Below are 22,179 nucleotides of genomic sequence, written 5' to 3' on the forward strand. Positions count from 1 at the left end.
AAGATGAGTGGGTTTTTTTAAAAAAAGATGTATTGTTCCTCCCTAAATGCTGAATACCTTTTCTTTCCAAATAAGCAACATAATTGCTGAAATGAGTAATGAGAATTTTTAATTTAAATAATTAAAAATTTCCCTAGAAAACTGCAAATCCTTCTTATAGTATTTCCCTTCCCCAAAACCTGCCTTTCAAATTAAATTTTCTTCTTCCAGCACAATATTTCAATTTTGCCAGCACATGGATGTATGCTCTTTCTTACTGTTCCAGAATATTACCTATAAGTATAATGTATATAGTGCTATCACGATGATGATGATACATAAAATATTTTGATAAAATGTATTCACTGTTGTAATCAGTATATTTATTTTTAATGAATTTTCTGCTAAGAGGAATATACGTATACATGTGTCCACATTACCTTTTTGTTTTACTCATCTTTTGTGTAAATGAACTCCATATAAACTTTATAATTTATTGTGTAACCATGAAAAAGCCATATGTGATTCAGTTTCAAATTCATTTCTAGTACCTTAATAGCTCAAATAATTTAAAATCTAATTGTTTGTGGATGAAATGATGAGATGTGTAGAATATACTTCAAAATAATCCAGCATTGGGGGATAGGTGAAGGTATAGGCAAAATCAGATCGGCAAGATTTGATAATTACTGATACTGGGTAACGTTTACACAGGATTTCATTTCACTATTATCTCCTTTTAAATATGTTTGAAAATTTTCATAATAAGTTTTTTAAAACCTAATTTACTATTCCTCCACTGTTGGGCACAACTTTACCATTCTGAATTTTTTTCCTCACATGGCAATAAATGTTTTACGTGACACGTCATTTGTGCCAACACCGCTCTTAAAGTACTGAGGACCAGGGTAAATGGAGCCACTGTAGTCAAACTGCTAAATTACTAAAATCAAGTAGGTCGAGGCATGAGCAAACGAGTCTATTCTTGTTTTAACTAGCCTGGGAACTTAAACTTTTGAACTTTCCAGTCCTGTGTGAATGCCTGGATATACATCAAACCTCCAGATAACCTCTGGTTACCTCTTGAAAGACTAAGGTAAGACTGTTCATATATCTAGACCACCAGACATCCATTATCCAGATTGTTTGACATCCACTATCCAGACCACCAGTCATCTAGAGAGTTACCACATTGGACCAATCCAGAGGCTAGGAATGCAGAACTGATTCTTCTCAAGAATGTACTTTTTACTATAGGAGAATTCTTAGCTTTTCTTTCTTCTTCAGAACACATCTGGGTTTTCACCTAGTTGTGTTTCTAGTTTGCAAACCCTAAGACCCTTGAATAATCTTTATCATTTATTTCTAGCCAAAGCCTCCTGACTCTGAATTAGTTCAACAGTACAATGGGGTAAATATCACATTTCTAATCCATACTCACAGAATTTAGGGCCTGGGGAAAAAATCTCAGCGATCATCAAATCCTCTATGCCAGTGTCTCACAATCTTGAGCGTGCATAAGGATCTCTTGGAAAGCTTGTTATACACAGATTGCTGGGCCCCACTCGCAAGGTTTCTGACTCAGTAGGTTGGATGCTGCTGGTCCCCAGACCACACTTTGAGAATCACTACTGTTAACTTTCCTCCCATTGCCCTGTTAGTGTCTCCACTGTAGTGACCAGCACATTGGAGCCCATGTTCCTCTACTGGTGGGCTTTTCTCCTCCTAGACAGTTGACTTTCTAAGGGCAAGGGACCTAAATGTTCATCAACGTGCAGAGCCCAGACTTAATAAATATTTACAAAATAAATTAATTTGTTGGATGAATTGAGTTTTCCACTCTTTTACAGTTGAGTGTTTGTCAATTTGTTAACGTTCAGGGTACATTTACATACCCAGTTGGACAGCAGCTACCCACTGATGACAAACAGCAAGCACTGGCAGTACCTACCTAAAGGAAGACTAAAAGACAACTGGAACCGGAGCAACAGGGAGAACGCAACTTTTAGAGATCCAGAACTGCATCTCAGACTGCAGTTCTAAATCATTGACAGGCAGAAGCTTGAGGCTCAGTTGGGTCAAATGTGTTACTTTGACCCGAGGAGCTATAACTGAGTATTTTTCATCTGACACACTATCAAAAGTAAGAAATGCTTTCAAACTCATCCTTCAAAGTTTCTCAGGGTCTGGAAAATGTCAGCATTAGCAGACTGATTCCTTCTCCCCACCCGCCTCCCTCCTGCTCCTGCTGCTCAGAGGAAAGAAAAGAAGCACAGCACACTCAGCAGGGCCTGTCTGGAGAGTTCTCCAAGTCCAGGTGTTATGAATGTTGTAATATCCCATAGTTTCCCGATGTATTTTTCTGTTATAGCAACGATCTGCTCAATGACAATTCAGTGAATATAGTTTAAGAAAATAAACTGTGCTCTGATTTCTGACTTCCACTTCTTTAAAGTTTATTCTAACTTTATAAGTTAGAATATATACATACTGATACATATAAATCCAATAACCTCAGTATGTATGTTTTCTTCATTTTCATTTAATAATAGTAAAATAAAGAATATAACCTGTGTAACTGCAAGAGTAAATATACAGTTTAATTCTTATTACTTAGGTCCTCTTTAAAAAATAACTGGGGCCGGCCTGGTGGCTCAGGCGGTTAGAGCTCCGTGCTCCTAACTCCGAAGGCTGCCAGTTCAATTCCCACATGGGCCAGTGGGCTCTCAACCACAAGGTTGCCAGTTCGATTCCTCGACTCCCACAAGGGATGGTGGGCTGTGCCCCCTGCAACTAGAAACGGCAACTGGACCTGGAGCTGAGCTGCGCCCTCCACAACTAAGACTGAAAGGACAACAACTTGAAGCTGAACGGCACCCTCCACAACTAAGATTGAAAGGACAACAACTTGACTTGGAAAAAAGTCCTGGAAGTACACACTGTTCCCCAATAAAGTCCTGTTCCCCTTCCCCCCCAAAAAAATAACTGACTGCTCAAACAAAAATAATATTATGGGATTTATAAGAGACAAAAATCAAAATGTATGACAACAGCATGTATACTATTACAAGGTTTTCATACTGTACATGAAATGGCATAATACACTTGAAGGCAAACTGCGATGTTAAAGATGCATACTGCAAACCCTAAAGCAACCACTAAAATAACAAAATAATGATAGGTAATAAGCCAAAACAATATATAAAATAGAATGATAAAAAAATATTCAATAAATCCAATGAAGACAGTAAAAAAGGAAAAAAGAAAACAAAAACCAGATGGGAAAACAGAAAAAATAGCAAGGTTACAGATTTAAACCTACCCATATCAATTACACTTTAAATACAAATAATCTAAACATTCCAATTAAAAGGCAGGTATTGTCACATTGGATAATAAAAGCAATACCCTTCAAGGAGGTGGAGCCTAATTCTACTCCTTAAGGGTGAGTCCCAAAAAGTACAGTAAGGAGGGAGAGAAAAGAGTAACTTTACTGTGGAGAAACCTGACAAACACTACCTCAGCCATGTGATCAAGGTTAACATGAATAGTGATAAGATGTTAATGGTATGTTCCTTTGACATGGTGTAATTAGAATATACATTTTTTCAGGTGCACATGAGACATTAACCAAAATAAATTACATTCTCAATAAATGTAAAAGGATTCAAGTTATATAAAGTATGCTCGTGGACAACAAATGGAATTATATTACAAATCAATAACTGAAAGACTTCTGGAATATCCACAAATATTTGTCAACTAGGTAATACACTTCCAAGTAACTCAGAGTCAAAGAATAAATCCAAAGAAAAATTAGAAAGTATTTTGAACTGAATAAAAGTAAAATTACACCATATCAAAATTTGTGAGATGTCATTAGAACAGGACTTAGGAGGAAATTTACAGGACTAAACACCTATATCAGAAGAGAAAAAAGATCACAAAGCAATCACCTAAATAAACTAGAATTAAAGCAAATTAAATCCAAAGTAAGGAGAAGAAAGGAAATAATAAGGATCAGAGTGAAAATCAATTAAATAGAAAAACTATAGAGACCAATAGCTGGTTCATCAAGAAGGTCAGTAAAATTGATAAACCTCTAGCCTACTGTTCTCCATCTTGGCACTACTGACATTTTGTCTGAATGATTCTTTGTTAAGAGGATCTCTCCTGTCCATGATAAGATCTTCAGTAGCATCCCTGACTTTGAAGCAAGAGCAAACTACCCCCTCAACACACACCCAAAAACCTGTCTCCCGACATTATCTTGTCTGGAGACACTGCCAAGTGTTCCCAGTGGCAGCAGGGTGAACTTCAACCCATACTTTGCTCCATAAACAAAAATTAACTCAAAGTAGATGAACCTAAATGTTAAATGAAAACCTCTTAAGAGTTTTAGAACACTTAGGAAAGACATCTTTGTGAACTTGAGTTAGGCAAAGATTTCTTAGGTACAACATCAAAAATACAACCCATAAAAGAATAAACTGATAACTTCTGATCTTCAAAGATACTGTTAAGAGAATGCAAGATGAGCAACGTAAGACAAGCAACAGACTGAAAGTAAATATTTGCAAACCATGGTGTGAGTACTTGTACCTGGAAAATATAAAGAACTCTCAAAACTCAAAAATAAGGAAGCCACCAACCCAATAAAAAAATGGGCAACAAATGTAAACAGAAACTTCAACAATGGAGATATGTGAATGGTAAATAAGCACAACATTAGTCATCAGGGAAATGCAAATTAAAACCACAATGGGATACCAGTACACATCTAGTAGAATGGCTATGAAAACCTGACCATACCAAGTGTTGACAAGAACGCAGAGCAACTGAAACTCTCATACACTACTGTGGGAATGTAAAATGGTATAACCCTTTTGGAACATATACCCTACCATATGATCCAGCCATTCCACTCCTAGACATTTAGCCAGGGGAAATGAAAGCAGATGTCCATGCAAAGACTATGCATAATGCCCAATGTTCACAGCAGCTTTATTTTTAATAGCAAAAAAACTGGGAGAAAAACCCAAATGTCCATCAATGGGTAGACAGATAAATGAACTAGGATATATCCATACAGTGGAATACCACTCAGCAACAAAAAGGAATGAACCATTGATACACATAACATGGATAAATCTTACAATAATTATGCTAAGTGAAAAAAGTCAGACCAAAAAGAGAACATACTGTATCATTCCATTTATATAAAATTCTAAAAATGCAAACTAAGCCATAGGGTCAGAAAGCTCCCTGGTTGTCTGGGGAAGAAGGATAAAGGGAGGGGCCAGAAGAAGAGATGGTTTCACAGGTCTATATATGTAAAATAATTAATACACTCTAAATATGTACAGCTTATTGTATGTTAATTATATTCAATAGAACTGTTTTAAAAATTATCACACAAAACTGCAAAGTGCAGACAGTTTAAGATAACAATAAAAAAGAACATAATCTGCAATTTCATGAAGAATTACAGGCTTTAAACATACGTGATTTTACACAATTTCAGAAACAATCCTTTATTTGGTTAAAGTAGGAAAGGGGAATATGACATAGGTCACTGCTAGATATGAAATGAAGAAAGAAAAAAAATGAACACATAGTGAAGCTCTAAAGAATAGGCTAGAGCATTTAACAGTAACATTATTTTTTAAGATGTAGCCAATCTGAAATATTTCATAATAAATAATAAAGGAAAAATGATTTCATTTTTTCCAATTTGGCCTGCCCCACTGCCAGGCAGAATTAGGTGCTTCCCTCCTACCACAGCCCCCCAAGAATACAGGTTTTCTAGCATGCCACATGTATACTGCAATGGCTTGTCTTTCCACAGCTCCATCAGGACAGGGACTATGTTTTCCGAGGTTGGCATAGTGGTCAAACTTAAGAGCTTTCAAGTCTGCTAGCCTGGTTTCCTATCCTAGGCTGTGTCATTCACCTACTGCAACCTCAGAAAGTTAGTCTCCTTAGTGTCCAGTATTATAAACTATAGAAGGGGCTCATAGGATATATATGAGGATTCAACGTGAATTTATCCAAACCATGGCCTACAAGGCCCTGCATGATCTTTCACCTGATTACCGTTCTCCATTTACCATGTTTCCCCGAAAATAAGACCTAGCCGGACCATCAGCTCTAATGTGTCTTTTGGAGCAAAAATTAATTACATTATTTACATATTACATTATTTACATTATATAAGACCGGGTCTTATATTAATTTTTCCTCGAAAAGACGCATTAGAGCTAATGGTCCAGCTAGGTCTTATTTTTGGGGAAACACAGTAGTTCTGTCCTTGAGTTGACAGTGCTCAGCCACAACGAGCTTCTCTCAGTACCAATAAATCCACACACCCGAGCTCTTTCCTGACTCAGTGCTAGCGCCTCTGCTGATCTTCTTCCATGCTTTCTCCTCTCCACAGCCACCTACCCAACAACATGGCTAGCACCTTCTTATCAAAGTCTCAGCTTCAGTGTCACCTCCACAGAGAAGGCTTCTTACTGTTAACATAGGAACCCCTGGTTATTACGCGTCTCAGCATCATCCTTTTGTACCCTTCTTTCCATTCAACAACACTCATTCAATGAATAGGTCTTAAGGACCAGCTGTATGCCAGGCACTGTTCCAGATTCTAAGGATACACAATGACTACATCAGCATTGATGGCGTGTACAGTCCAGTGGGGGAAGACAGACCGGAAACACACGAGTAAAATACAGAGTATGTTAGGTAGATGATCATTGAGCTGTGGAGAAAAAAAAATTGTGAAGGGATGAATGGGAGTTGCAGTGGGGGGAGGGTGTGATTTTAAAGCTGGGGTGTAGTGAAGGCTCACTGCGAATTTAACAAAGTGAAGGGGGGTCAGGAAGAGAACCATAGAGATAAGGAGGCTGGGCAGCAGCACTCCAGGCAGAGGAAACAACAATTTCAAAGGAACTCAAACAGCCAGGGGGCTAGTTTGGTTGTAGAAGTATGAGTAAGGAGAGTAGCAGTTAAGATCAAAAAGGTGACAGGATGGGGGAGTGAAGAGGACCAGATGGGGTAATCTCTGGGGGCCGCTGTCAGGTCTTTGTCTTTCACTCAGAAGGAAATGGGAAGCTATTGGAGGGATTTCAACAGAGGAGTCGTGTAATCTGATTTACATTTTAAAACCTGCGATTAGTTTGGTAATATTTTTTGTTCTGCTTGTCCTCCCACTAGATAAGCACCAGAACTACAGCTGTCCTGTGCACTAAGACTCCAGCACCTAGCACAATACATTGTAGGCACTCAATGCATATTTATTACATGAATGTAAAGCATTTACTGGTGCAAAATTAGCATTCCATAAATGGTAACTATTATTATTTGGCACCCCAGAGCCCAGCACTGTGGCCGGCATACGGTGAAAGCTTGTTTAAGTAAATGAATGAATCATTTTGCGAAATTATTGAAAATCTGCATTTAAAACATAAGAAATAACAGATGAATCAATTGCTTTTCACCCTTTCCCTCACTTACTAAAACATGACTGATACTGTTTTTGAGCTTTACATTAAACTTTCACGTTATGCTACTGAGGGCACTAACTAGAATAACGCCCTGTGACTCAGTTCTCTAAACAGACTGCAATATCCTGCGAACATAATTATCACTTATGCACTAACATGCTTGCAAAATGTCTAGCTGGATAAACTTAATCACATGATTTTTTAAAACAATCTTAATGTATAAGGCTGAGCTGATTCAAACCGGTTTGATTTTTATTTTTGTTGACTTCAAATAAAGGTCCTTAACGCAAACATGTGGACAAAGAACCAAGAATTTCCACTTTTTACTTATTTTGACATACCCAGAGTCTTCATCACGAAAAAAGTTAATGAGGATTAATTGCACCTGTTCCCTTCTCCCTTGGGGTGCTTGAGGGGGAAGGGATAGAGAAGGGGGAAGGGATGGAGAAGGGGGAAGGGGGGGACGAGAGGGGCGGTGAGGGTGGGCAAGGACTCAGTAATTCTCTCAGGAAAAGTCGTTGGGAGTCTCAGCAGAGCTTTCCAGAAAGAAAACTCAAGAAGGAATTATGTAAAGCAGTTTTAAAGTATAAAAACACACCAAGTATTTCATCTCATAAGAGATGAACACTCTCCCCTGACGATGTTTACAATGTCTCAATGGCAGGGACCCGAGGGCCAGGTATGGTTCGGGAGTTTAATTGTAATACCCAGCCCTAAAAGTGGTCCAGCCTAGCCTAGCACAACCACGTATCTGCAAAGAGGACTTCGGAGCTATGGAAACGTTTTGAAAATCATGGAAGTTGCCTGAAATCAAACAAACTTTAAAAAAGAAAAGAGCGATGCAAGTGTTGAGCAGCTAGAAAAGACCTGCTCGGTTTGGCTCTGACTTGCTGGCGCTCGTACACAAGCGTGCCTGCTGGCAATTAGCTCAGACGCTCCCTTCCACTAAGGGAGGGGAAAATAATAACTTTCGGAAATAACAGGCGTCCACAAATGCAAATGTTACACAGGACTTCTCAACCTCCATCAAATAAGGGGACTAATGTTTCGAGCAGCACTGATTCCCCACAAGTCCTCCACCCCGCTTTTTTCTTAACAGAAGAAAAATAACCTAAGAGAAGGTGCTACCGTCAGACCCTCAGGCAATTTCAGACAACAAAGACCCCAATCAATCAAAATGGAATTATAATCCGAGCGCTCGGCTGCCGCGCCAACCGCGGTTCCGCCAGTACCCGAGCCGGCGGGTCCCTGCGCCCTCTCCAGCCCGGTGCGTCCCAGCCCGCCGGTTCTCGGGTCCCCGGGGCGAGCCTCGCGCCGTCCACGATTTGGCAATCTCTGCGCCGCGGCTCTCCGCGTTTTATTTCACGCTGCGTTCAAAATCTTTCCCGCCCAGGCGTGACGGGAGGAACGAAAACAATCAGCGAACCCCGAGTGCTGGGGCCTGGGCCCAACGGGGACGGTGGAAGGGATCAGGGCCGAGCACCCGTGAGCAGCCCCCTGCGCAGCCACCTTCTCAGCCTGGCGGACAGGCGGGCTGGGGCTCGGAGGTGACACAAAGAAGCCGGAGAGACAAACGCCACCCGCTGGCGCTCGCTTCAATCCCGGAGCGCCCCGCCCGCTGACAAGTTTGCGGTGCCCTCCACGCACCCCACTCTCCCCACCCGGGCAAAGTTTCCCGTGGCCAGACTCGGACTCCAGCATCGGGTGGGTTCCCGTTTCTCGCCGCCCCCGCCCCCGGCTTGGGGACCTTCCCACCCTAGCCCCCGCCCGTTCCCCTCTCTCGCTCTCTCCCCCCCCAACACTCCCGCCCCAGTCCACTCTCTCCCGGGCGCAGCCGGGTGGCTGGGGCCCCGCAGCCGCGCTCACCAGCTGCCCGCCCGGCCAGAGGCGAGGGCGCGGGCTGGGGCTGACCCTGGTCGGCGCCCCGCTTGCCTTGCACCCTCGATCGATCCTTTTGCTTGGTCTTCCGCTCCCTTTTTCGGTCCAGAGGAAGGTTCGGGGCAGCAGAGAGCGCTCCGCTCCTTGGCGCTCGGAAAGCTGCAAACCACGCCCCACGCCCCACGCCTTCCCCGCCCGCCGCGGGGCCGCGGAGTCCCGCGCTCGCCGCTCGGCGGCCAGTGTCGAGCCGGCCCGCGAGCTCCGGGGGAGGGGCAGGTCTCCTCCCCCCGGCTGCCCCTGAGGCAGCCCAGGGCTGGCAACTTTCTTTCCGTGTTTTGAAACATCAGAAATGATATAAAGGAGATGCTAACCCAAAATTGCAGGTTAACGGGGGTGGGGGAGGGGGGGAGAGGGAGCATGGATGCGGAGAGTACCGCAAACTCACTCATAAAAGCTTTTCTGGCCAATTTCATCGAGGAACTTTTCTAACATTCCTAGACTTCTGGGTCTTGGAATTGAAGGTAAGAAAACAGATATTCGAATTTACTACCAGACCTTAATGAAGTCATTTAACTTTTATGGATCCTGTATAAAATGAGGAATTTGGATTAGAGAGCTTTAAGGATCTGGATTAGTATTTTTGATAGCGTGGTCCAGCCATCAGGGTCACCTGGAGGGAAGGGGCGGCGCTTGTTAACGTAGATCAATCCCTGCCACTAGGCGCCTGGGGAGTGGGGAACGGCCTCAATCTTATAATCTTATGACACGGTATACAATTTCCAGGTCTATAACTCAGCGGAAACTGGATCCTTGGGAATCTGTCCTGCAGGTACCAGTTTGATTTTCCAGCAAATTACTCAATGCTTTTGGACTCAGGATGACATCACTTAACTCCCACTTACCTACTGTGCTGCCATTACAGTATTATTAAGCCACTTGAGGTCCTAAATGAAAGATACTGTGTCAACTCACTATTATTACATAAAGAAGCAGTGACTTTAAAATATCTCTATTGAGTTTGTATCTCAATCAAACTTAACTTCTTATAAATCAAAGTTCGTGTATATTGAATGGCTACAGAATCTTGCCTGGATTACTTCATTAAATTTCGTACTTATGATCCAAATAAATGGTAAGCGGCAGAGATGAGAGGTTTGATAGTGAATATACATTAATGTAAAAAATTAGTTGTAACTTGTACCGATAATTTGGGACAATTATTTCAACACTTTATACCTCTGTGAATACCGGAATGACTAAGGTAAATTATTTGAAATGCACGTTTTATTGATGTTCAGTAGCTCAACTCTTCGCAAAACAGCACACTGCTAATCACCATGCCATTCTTTGTATTACCAGATAATCATTCTGATAGTATCACTTCTCTTCCTGGTCTACCTAGGTTTGCGTTTTTATTATTAATGGCATGGGTCACAGCAACAGTCTATGAAGCAAGAAGGTACTTCTGGTTCTGGGGTGTCTTTTTATAGAAAAGGCCATTTGCCTGATATAATACACACAAATCAAAGAGCCAATTTCATGGAGAAATTGGGATCCAGGGTTTGTGGTGCTGTCTCTAAAGCACTGTATGCTGCTTTTCTTCTCAATTCTATTCATTTCCATTTTGCCTCAGTTGCTTCCTTTCCAGGAAATACTGCAAAAATCATCATGGCAACAGTCTCTAGAGATGTTATTAATAATTTCTTAATTAATGTTCCCTTCTAGGCATCTATGCTACAATCCTCAAAGTGAAAGGACTGTTGTTCCATATTGTACCTAGTGCACTTAAGAGAGCCTAGAATATAATGTCTCAAAATGTTTACAGATGTCCCAAATTAGAGACTTCTAATTACCCATGGTATCGCCTAGCTGTGCCAGTTTGGATATTAAATCAACACCTATTTTTAAATCAGCAAATAGACTAATGGCAGGAGTACTGAAACAGATCATCCATACTTTGAAATGAAAATAAAATTCAATGCTAAGGCAAACAAAGACATAACTGGTTCTTTTGAAATACAACACTGAGCATGTAAATGGATGGCTCATATGCTTATACTTCTAACTGGCAGAGTAAGGGTTGCCATGAACCCATCTGTGCCCACATTCTCCTATGTACCAAAACACAGACATAGTACAATAACATAGTATGAAGTCATGCTCTGCCTCTTAGCTATTATTTATATCAGGCCTCTGTATTTATACCAAAGATTCATTCGGTTCGACAGCCCACCTGAGAGACTTTGCCAGCTCCAATTTTGGTAAACACAAGATTTGCAAACAGATCAAACTGAAAGCATCTGTGACTTGGTACACAAGTATGCTGTGGCATATGGTGACAACTACTGAAGCAGACATTCAATACATACCAACACATTGTACTGAGTAGGACAAAAAAACATGGTCTGAGGCATTCAAGCAAGTTGGACATCCTTATGCCATTAAAGGAACTAAATTCACCACTCTAATTTAGGCAACTCCTCTGTCACAACATGGATTTTTCTGGCTGATGGTTATTTTTATATTCCTGCATCCCACACCAGACGGTGAGTTCCTTGTCTTTGTGTGGGGAGGGCCTAAATGAGAAAGGCAATGGATTTTATCTTGGGACTAAATTCTACTCTTGTACTTGGGTGCCATGTTGAGAAGGACTGTTGGGCTGCATCCTGGTTTGGCAAGAAAGAATACAAGTTGATTAGTAATAGAGTCTCTGTCTTTGGCACAGGAGGAGGTGGGTGGTGGTATTGTTACTAGTATTATGTATTTATCAACCGTGAAGGGTAATAGGAGATAATGTTAAATGATTGGCCAGATGGATAAGTGAATTTAAGAACAACACAAAGTATCTTTCCCTGAAGAGGCAGGTACAATATTAACTAATCTGAGGCAAGGTGAGACCATTTTACCACTTGCCTCTATCTTATTAACAATGTTACTACTAAAGGCTAAAAGAGATGGCTTAGAGCTAAACACTCCTTATTGGGATGCTAACTCTGAGGACCTCAAGAAACAATCTTCTGTAACAATATTTTGTATTACATTGGGAGCAATTGTATAAGCCTGGGATGAAAATAGCTAGCCAGGAAAACGGTTCCATTCCTTTGTCCAAGAGTCCAATCACACCCTGTAAAGGCCTGAACTTCTTATCGCATTCTGGTCTTGCTTCCTGCCAAACCTGGAAACTAAAACACAAATAAATGGCTAATTGCTCCCTTGACCAATGTGATCTTTCTGACCATTGTCCTGATTCAAGTGGAAAGTTGTGTCCAAAAACATGCAAGTGTGTGCACTGCCAATTTATGCAGTAGGCAGTCTCCTAAAGTACTGAGCCAATAGAATGTGTTGTTGCTAATGGAATCAGAGCCCAACATTCTCGAATTTGAAGACAAGTTAAAACAAATACGTTGTGATTCAGTGAAATCGTATATATAAAGCACTAAGCATGGAGGGTGGCATACAGTAAGCACTCAACAAATGACACCTGTTATTGCAATTATTTTAGTCAGTAACAATGGGGCTTAGAAAGGTATTATCTCAAAAGCACTTTTACTGAAATGGTAAATTAAAGTATTGGATTTTTAAAAATTTCATAACTTATCTCGTTTTACACAAGAGAAGATTGAGGCCTTAGGATGAAATATATGCCTAATGGCATAAAACTAGTAGAGGCAGTCCCTGGATTAGAAACTAGAGAAGCTTTTAGCAGAAATAAATGTATCATTTAGAGTAATCCTGTTGTATATCTTGTTATTTGTTTTACTCTCAAATGTAATGCATTGAAATAATCATTCTGCTCAACTCACAATAAAAAACAATAAAAATAAGAGACATTAACATGTGTCTCAGGCTAAGCAGGCCTAATGGATCAAATTAAGCAGAAATCTGGAAAACCTAAAAAATTGTAATAAATCAGGTAGATCTCATGGATACATTGAAATTTACAACTTAAAAATAGAGAATACACTTTCTTCCCAAGCCCATATGGACTCAATCATGAAAACTAGCTTTATATTATGTTGCAAAGAAATTCTCAATAGTAGAATAAAGTAGAAATAATGCAAATAATATTGTAATTAAACAACAATGGTAATTAAATACTATAATAAAACTAGAAATTGATTTTAAAAATCAGAAAAACACAGTTCTTTCCACCTGGAAAATTTAAAGTGCTAAAGAAGTGTTGGGTGAAATGGAAAATAAAATACAAGTTGGGCTAGTTTGAATAATTTCTAAAAGAATGATAATAAAAACAATACATATCCGAGCCTATTATAAAATCAGTGATTAGAGAAAAATTTATAGCTTTCAAATATTTACACAATGAAAATAAAGGAAAGACTTATTTAGGACTTTGATTCCTAACTCGAAAACCTAAGCCAGAAAGGTATTAATAGATGGAAGAAAATAAACATAAAAGCAAATATCAATAAGGTTAAATACAGAGAACCAATAAAACCAATAAATAAATAAATAAACAAACATGTCGAGCATTTGAAAAACAATTTTAATGGCAGACCACTAATTAATCTAATCCAGAAAAAAAGGAAGAAAGCAGAAATGTTCAAAGTAAGAAATGGTAAGAGGGGTATAGCCATTGAAACAGAAAACTACATAGTATTATGTAATTATGTTCATAGTATTATGAAAATACATTTGAAAACCTAGATTTAATGGAAATTGTAATATGCAAAAATTAAACCTAGTAAAGATAGAAAGCCTAGACAAACCAATTATATTAGAAGAAATAAAAATATCAAAGAACTACCCACACAAAAAAGTACCACGCCCAGATGGTTTGCAAGGAAATTCTTCTAAATTCCTAAAGGTCTGATACTTAGATGCTACATACATTGTTTCAGAGCATTTTAAAAGACAAAAAACCTTCTGAATTGTTTTTACAAAGCCAGTATAACATCAATTCCAAAATATGACAGGCTGCCCTACTCTCACTTATTAATATGGATGTAAAAACTTCTAAATCAAATATTAGAAGCAGAATCCAAAAGCACATTAAAAAAATTACTTTATGCAGTCTCACTCCTTGATATTTATCCAAATTAGTTGAAAATTTATATCCACACAAAAAGCTGCACATCGATGTTTGTAGCATTTTTATCTATAATCAACCAAAACATGGAAGCAACTAAGATGTCTTTCAATAGATGAATGAATAAATAACTGTGGTGTATGCAGACAGCAGAATATTATACAGCACTAAAAATAAACGAGCTACCAAGCATGAAAAGACAGAGGAATCTTAAATACATATTACCATGTGAAAGAAGATACACATGGCTACATCCTATATGACTCCAAATATATGACATTCTAGAAAAGGCAAAATGATGGAGACAGTAAAAAGATCAATGGTTTCCAGGAGTTAGGGGGAAGGAGGGATTAACAAGTGGAGCACAGAGGATTTTTCAGGCAGTGAAACTATCTGTATGATACTATGTTGTGGATACATATCAATATATGAGGTCGGATGATTAAGTACACGAACTTGTTGCAACAATGTTGCTAACCTTTTTTTGATATCAGAGGGATTTTTCATTATGAATTTGTACCAACTGGACAAACAGTTAACCAAGTTTACTATTTGAAAGTGCTGAAAAGGCTGCATGAAAAAGTTAGACGACCTGAACTTTTTGCCAATTCATGGCTCTTGCATCACGACAATACACCAGCTCACATGGCACTGTCTGTGAGGGAGTTTTTAGCCAGTAAACAAATAACTGTATTGGAACACCCTCCCTTCACACCTCATCTGGCTCCCAATGATTTCTTTCTTTACCCGAAGATAAAAGAAATATTGAGAGGAAGACATTTGGATGACATTCAGGACATCAAGAGTAATACAACGAGAGCTCTGATGCCCATTCCAGAAAAAGAGTTCCAGAATTGCTTTGAAGGGTGGCATTGGTGCATAGCTTCCCAAGGGGAATACTTCAAAGGTGACTATAGTGATATTCAGCAACGAGGTATGTAGCACCTTTTCTAGGATGAGTTTGCAAACTTAACTGTCAGACCTCATACATTTGTCCAAACCCACAGAATGTACAACACCAAGAGTGAACCCTAATGTACACTATGGACTTTGGGTGATTATGATGTGTCAAAGTAGGTTCATAGATTGTAACAAATGTACTGCTCTGGTGGGGAATGTTGATAGTGGGAGAGGCTTTGTAGGGCAGCAGGAGTATATGGGAATGCTGCCTTCCTCTCAATTTTAGTGTGAACATGAAACTGCTCTAAGGAATGAAGTCTGTTAAAACTTAAAACAAACCTTTATGACCAAGATGGATTTATTCTAAGCATGTAAGGATGGTTCAATATTAAGAAGAGCATTAATATAATTTATCATATTAATAGATATAAGGAGGAAAATTATAAGATTTCCACAGATGCTGAAAAGGCCTTTGATACAATTCAATATTTCTGGGTTTTTTAAATCAATAAAATAGAGATCAATAGATACTTCCTAACATAATAAAATGTACCACAGCATCTTACTTACTGGGAATCCATTAAAGGCATTCTTACCAAGGTCTGGAACAAGGCCTCCTGCTCACTAGCTCCACTATAACTATTAGGTCGGTGCAAAAGTAACTGCAGTTTAAAAGGTTAAAGACAATTGCAAAAACTGCAATTACTTTTGCACCAACCTAATATTTTAACAGAGATTAGCCAATGTAATGAGACAAAACAATTCAATTAAAGGCATAAAATCTGTTAAAGAAAAAGTGAAATTACATTTGCCAATCTTATGAGAATACACCTAGAAAACTCAAGGAATCAATGTTAAAACTAATGCAAACATTAAAGAATTCAGTAATCTTTCTAGGTTTAAAATTAACATTCAAAAATATCTTTTAATCATATCAAACAGTAAGATAGAAGACATAATGCAGAAGTCAACCCCATTAACAAAAGCAGCAGAGGTAAAATACTTAAAAGACAACTTAACGAAATATATCATATGCAAAATTATGAGAAAAATCTTAAAACCCTCTTGAAAGACACAATAGTACATTTCAACAAGTGAAAAGGATACCTTGTTCTTAGATAAGGCAAATAAAATCATAAGGATGTCAATTTTTCTCAAAATTAATATATAAATGTAAGGCAAGTTCATAATCATATTAAAGTAAGTTAGTATTTTTTCCCTGAAGTAAGTTAATAAGCACAGTCAAAAGACAAATGACAAACTGGGAGGAAATATTGCTATTTACATGACAAGTAAAAGGCTAACTGCCCCGTTTAAAATCTGTAAAATCATCAAAATCCAATACAAAAATGGGGAAAAGACATGAATAGACAATTCACAGGTAATGATACATAAATGGATCTCAAATACATGAGACGATGTCCAACTTCATAAGAAGAATTCTGAATTATAACTACACTGAACTACAATGACGTATCATTTAGCACCTATAAGTTTGGCAAATATTCAAAAGTTTGATAATGCACTCTGTTCATGTGGCTCTACAGAAAAACACTCTCATATGTTGTTGCTAAGAACGCCAAATGTTTCCACCCCATCTGGAGAGCAATCTGGCAAATATCTAGTAAAGCTACATATAATCCCACTAAGAATTTACCCTGAGGCAATATCTCTGCCAAAACAAAACAACGTATGCACAAGGTTTTCCACTGCAACACTATGTGTTCCATTTCCAGATGATTCCTCTTAGGTTTTGCAATGGGTGAAAGAAAGGAACGCCGAAGGGGGAAGGTACTTGACTTCTGTCTCCAGTTCCTATCAGATCCCTCCAACAGTATGAGGACATCTACTATCTTCAGCCTTAAGCTTCTTTTGGCCTCACAGGTTCAACTGCTTAAGATCTTCCTCCCAGAACTTCCAACACCAGTCTCAGAATACTCACCCAGATATCTGAGCACTAGCTGTGAGGTCCCTAAGAACCAGTCCCATGGCATGCCCCAGAGGTCCCAGTTGTGGACTAGCTCCTCTTGAGGGCTGAGCAGTCTGTGAGAGTCCCTAGGTTCTATTTATGCTACCTCTTCCATTTTGTTCCCTAGCCCTAGGAGTAATGTCTCTCTCCTACAGTTATTATTTAAAGGAGACCTAAATAAGTGAAGGGATGGATATATCTTGTTCATGTAATCACAACAAGCAAAGCACCCTTGGCAGAGACATCATGAAAATTGAGGTTCCTGGGGGTGGCCGGTTGGTTCAGTAGGTTAGAGTGCAGTGTTCATAACACCCAGGTTGCCTGTTCGGTGAGCTGCGCCCTCCACAACTAGACTGACAACAACGACTTGACTTGGAGCTGATGGGTCCTGGAAAAACACTGTTCCCCAATATTCCCCAATACAAATTTTTTTAAAAATTGAGGTTCCTGAATGATCCCAGCAAACAAAACCAGTCTCCAGGCTAAAATGCTTATTTTGGAGCTGTTACCTGAAAGAGAAAAAAATTTATATTCTTTAAACCCTCTATTATGGGCTCTCTTTTCCATAGCAAGCTTAGCCTTACTCACACTAAGACACTGGTTTAAAGATTTGTATGTGAAAAACGAAAATGCTAAAACTGCCAGAAGAAAATTGAAATTATCTTTGTAACGTTAGGGTATAGAATGATTTCTTAAAGAAGAAAGACATAAAAAAGCACTACAGGAAAAAAACACCACATTAAATTAAGAACTTCTATACATCAAAAGACACCATTCAAGGAGTGAAAAGACAAGTCAGACAAAGAGCACATGTAACAAATAAAGACCTAGGATCCAGAATATACGAGCTGTGACAATTAAGTTAACGAACTTGCCACCTGCACTTACATCGGCAGCACTGTACAAACAGCTCGGGAAGATTTCATCATCTTGGTATATCAGTGTCTCACAGCTGTGTTCATGTTGACATGTGGCAATGGAAGTGGTAGCTCAGGTATATAATTCATCAAGCTGTACACTTAAAATCTGTGCATTTTATTATAAGTAAATTATTCCTCAATAAAGTTTATTTTAAAAATAATGGTACTTGAAATGTATATATGAATTCTTTTTGTATATATGCATTTTTGTACATGTCTCATTCATTATTGTTCTTGCATGTTTTTGCATGCCATCGTAAGAATGTCTGAGCTTGAATTAGAGCAACAAACAAACATTAAATTTCTTGTTAAACTTGGCAAGAGTGGAAGTGAAATCAGGGACATGTTAGTCCAAATTTATGGGGACAATGCCATGAAGAAAACGGCATTGTACAAAGGGATTAAACGTTTTTCTGAAGGGAGAGAATGCATTATTGATGAAGAGAGGTCAGGGCGGCCAGTAACAAACAGAACTGATGAAAACATTGCAAACATTTGTTGAATTGTGCGTCAATATCATCGGCTGACTATAAGAAGCATAGCAGACCAAGTAAAGGTTGATAGAGAAACAGTTAGGAAAATCTTAACTGAAAATCTTGACATGAGAAAGGTGTGTGCAAAAATGGTCCAGAAGGAGCTCTTGCATCATGACAATGCACCAGCTCCCACTACAGTCTGTGAGAGAGTTTTTAGCCAGTAAACAAATAACTGTATTGGAACACCCTCTTTATTCACATGAGCTAGCCCCCAGTAACTTCTTTCTTTACCCAAAAATAAAAGAAATATCGAAAGGAAGACATTTTGATGACATTCAGGACATCAAGTGTAATACAACAACAGCTTGATGGCCATTCCAGAAAGAGTTCCAAAATTGCTTTGAAGGGTGAACTAGGCACTGGTGTCTGTGCATAGCTTCCCAAGGGGAGTACTTCGAAGGTGATCATAGTGATGTTCAGCAATGAGGTATGCAGCACTTTTTCTAGGATGAGTTTACACTGTATGAATTATCACACTTTATGGTGGTCATTGGGTTGTTTCCATTTGGAATTATTATAGATAAATCTGCTGTAAATATTCTGTACAAGTCCTTCTGTAGGCGTATGTTTTAATTTTTCTTGAGTAAATACATAGGAACGCTGTTGTTGGGACATTGAATAGATATATGCTTAGTTTATAAAAAATTATGATATTGTTTTGCAAAGTGATTGTACCATTTGACACTTCCACAAGCAATGCACAGGATTTTCAATTTTCACAATTGGTTGGTATCATTAATCTTTAAACATTTTTTTTTACTTTTTCAATTATAGTTGACATTTAGTATTACATTAGTTTCAAGTATATAACACAGTGACTAGACATTTATGTAACTTATGATTTGATCCCCCCAATGTCTAGTATGCAACTGACACCATACATAGTTATTACAATATTATTGACTATATTCAAAATAGTGTACTTTACACCCCCATAACTGTTTTATAATTTCTAATTTGTACTTCTTAATCCCTTCACCTTTTTCACCCAGCCCTCATCAACCTTTTTAATGTTAATCATTCTAATGGGTGTGAATGGGTTTGTCAATATGGGTTTAATATGAATTTCCCTGATGGTTAGTGATGTTGAGCATTTTTTCATTTGCTGATTAAACTTTTATATATATATATATACACACATATATACACACACACACACACACGTGTATATCTACTTTTGTGAAGTGTCTCTTCAAACGTTTTGTCCATTTTTCATTGGACTGTTTGTATTGTTAGAGTTCTTTATATAGTCCATTATCAGATTTATGTACTATCTTACAAATATTTTCTCTGTCTGTGACTTGACTTTTCATTTTCTTATAGTTATCTTTGAAAAGACAAAGATTTGGGTTTTATTATTATTGTTTGAATTTGAAGATATAAATTATCAACCAATAAGTACCATTTTCAATTTATAAAAATGAGGAAAACAATGTTCATGACAGGTTGTTTGCCAAGGCCTCTCATTAAAGTAAGTCTTGAAATGTGGGTTTCATGGTAACTCTATGTTTAAAACTTTCTAAGGAACTTCCAATTGTTTTTCAAAGTGACTGCACCATTTTACAACCAGTTTCTCCATATTCTCACCAACACTTGTAGTTGTCTGTCTTTTTCATTTTAGCTATTTGATTGTATGAAGTGGTATCTCACTGTGGTGTTGAACATCTTTTATGAGCTTATTGACATTTGCATATCTTCTTTGGAGAATTTCTATTCAGATACTTTGCTCGTTTTAAAAATGGGCTGTTTGTGTTTTTTATTATTGATCTATAAGAGTTCTCTAATCGTTCTGAATATAAATCCCTTACCTAATATACGATTTGCAAATATGTTCTCTCCCATTTTGTGTATTATCTTTTCATTTTCTTGATAATTTCCTTTAATGAACAAAAAGTTTTAATTTTGGTAAAGTCCAATTTATCTATTTTTCCTTTTGTTGCTGTGCTTTTGGGTCATATTAAGAAACCAATGCCTAACCTAAAGGCATGAAGATATACTACATCTTGGTTTTCATCTGACTTTTATAGTTTTAGCTCTTACATTTAGGTCAATGATCCATTTTGAGTTAATTTTTGTACATGGAATGATATAGAGACCCAGCTTCATTTTTTGCGTGTGAATATCCAGTCCCAACACTATTCATTGAAAAAACTATTTTCCCCATCAAATTTTCTTGGCACGCATGTTGAATATCAATTGACCATAAATGTAAGAGTTATTCATTCCTTCCTATATTTCTGAATTTACATTTTATATAATTTTCTACATCCTTGCAAATTTCTCTTAGCATTTCTTGTTGTGGCAACATTATTTATAAAAGCAAAACAAATGAAAGGCCCCCAAATGTCCATAGATGAAAGAATGGATGAATAGAAAAGAGTTACTTTCTTACAATAGAATATCATCTAACAGTGAAAATGAATCTACCGTAACTACATACAAAAACACAGACAGCTTGTAGAAATAGAATATTAAGAACTCTGACTTTTATTCTGTGTGTGATAATTCACTGTAGTGTCCTGAACAGGGGAATAATATTATCTGACTTATATTTTAACAGGATTATTTTGGGTGCTGCACTGAAGATAGACTGTAGGGTGGGAAGGGCATGGGCAGAAGTGGGCAGGTCCACAGCAAGGCTATTGCAATAATTCAGGCAACAGATGATGGTGTGTTGGACCAAGATGGTGATATTAGGAAGGATGAGAAGTGGTAGAACTCTGGATGGATTTAGAAAGTTCAACCAACAAAATGAGGGGTGTCAGTGAAGGAGAGGAATCAGGCAGGTTTTTAGAATGACAGGAAAATGAGTCAACTTTAAAGTACATTTAAAAGTAATAGAACAGTTGGTATAATGATATTACAAAAATTGTGAAGCATAGTGAATGAAATGAGTCAGTGGCCCCAATGTCTTCAGTTTGAACAAGTGGAAGAATAAAGCCATACTGTTGTCTGCACTTTTTTTTTTTTTTTTGCTGCACTGAATAAGCTGAGCAAGCAGTAGATTTATTACAAAAAGGATAGGACACTCTCAGGACGGTGAGAGTGGGCCAGCCTGGAGAAGAGCAGCTGCCTGCCTGCACTTTTCTATATGTTTTAAATATTTTATAATACACAAATGCTGAGCATAAATAACTTTTAAAATAAGAATTATAAATATGAATTGAAATATTAATGGAAATATTTGGAGATTTTCAAAATTAGAGGAATATTTAATGAATGAGATACCAGAAAACACTGATGGGAGTATCTCAAAGATAAAGATTGAATGTACTTTAAAACTTTCCCATAAAATTTTGTATTACAATAATTATCATGTATGCAAAACAGTTTTTATCTGTTTAAAAATATTTTATTGATGAACTTCAGCACCTAGAAAAAGGGCAGGTACATAACATGCACTCGGTAGACATCTGTTGAATAAATGAAGAAAGAGAGTCTTGTT

General features: G+C 38.0%; 1 protein-coding gene across 6 annotated transcripts in view; it reads right to left on the reverse strand.

The window, feature by feature from the left end:
* Nucleotides 1-9,547, reverse strand: part of SYNE2 (spectrin repeat containing nuclear envelope protein 2) — a 280,177-nt gene extending 270,630 nt beyond the window's left edge. For 5 of the 6 annotated variants that reach the window (XM_074327381.1, XM_074327379.1, XM_074327382.1 and 2 more), the window contains exon 1: nt 9,351-9,534. The gene's annotated coding sequence lies outside the window, so the exon portion shown is untranslated. Of the gene's footprint in view, nt 1-9,350 lie in introns of all 6 variants that reach the window. The other variant, XM_074327378.1, reaches the window with a different exon arrangement.
* Between the last annotated feature and the right edge of the window lie 12,632 nt (nt 9,548-22,179).

Source organism: Rhinolophus sinicus, linkage group LG03 (genome assembly GCF_036562045.2).
Source record: "Rhinolophus sinicus isolate RSC01 linkage group LG03, ASM3656204v1, whole genome shotgun sequence".
Classification (NCBI taxonomy): Eukaryota; Metazoa; Chordata; class Mammalia; order Chiroptera; family Rhinolophidae; genus Rhinolophus; species Rhinolophus sinicus.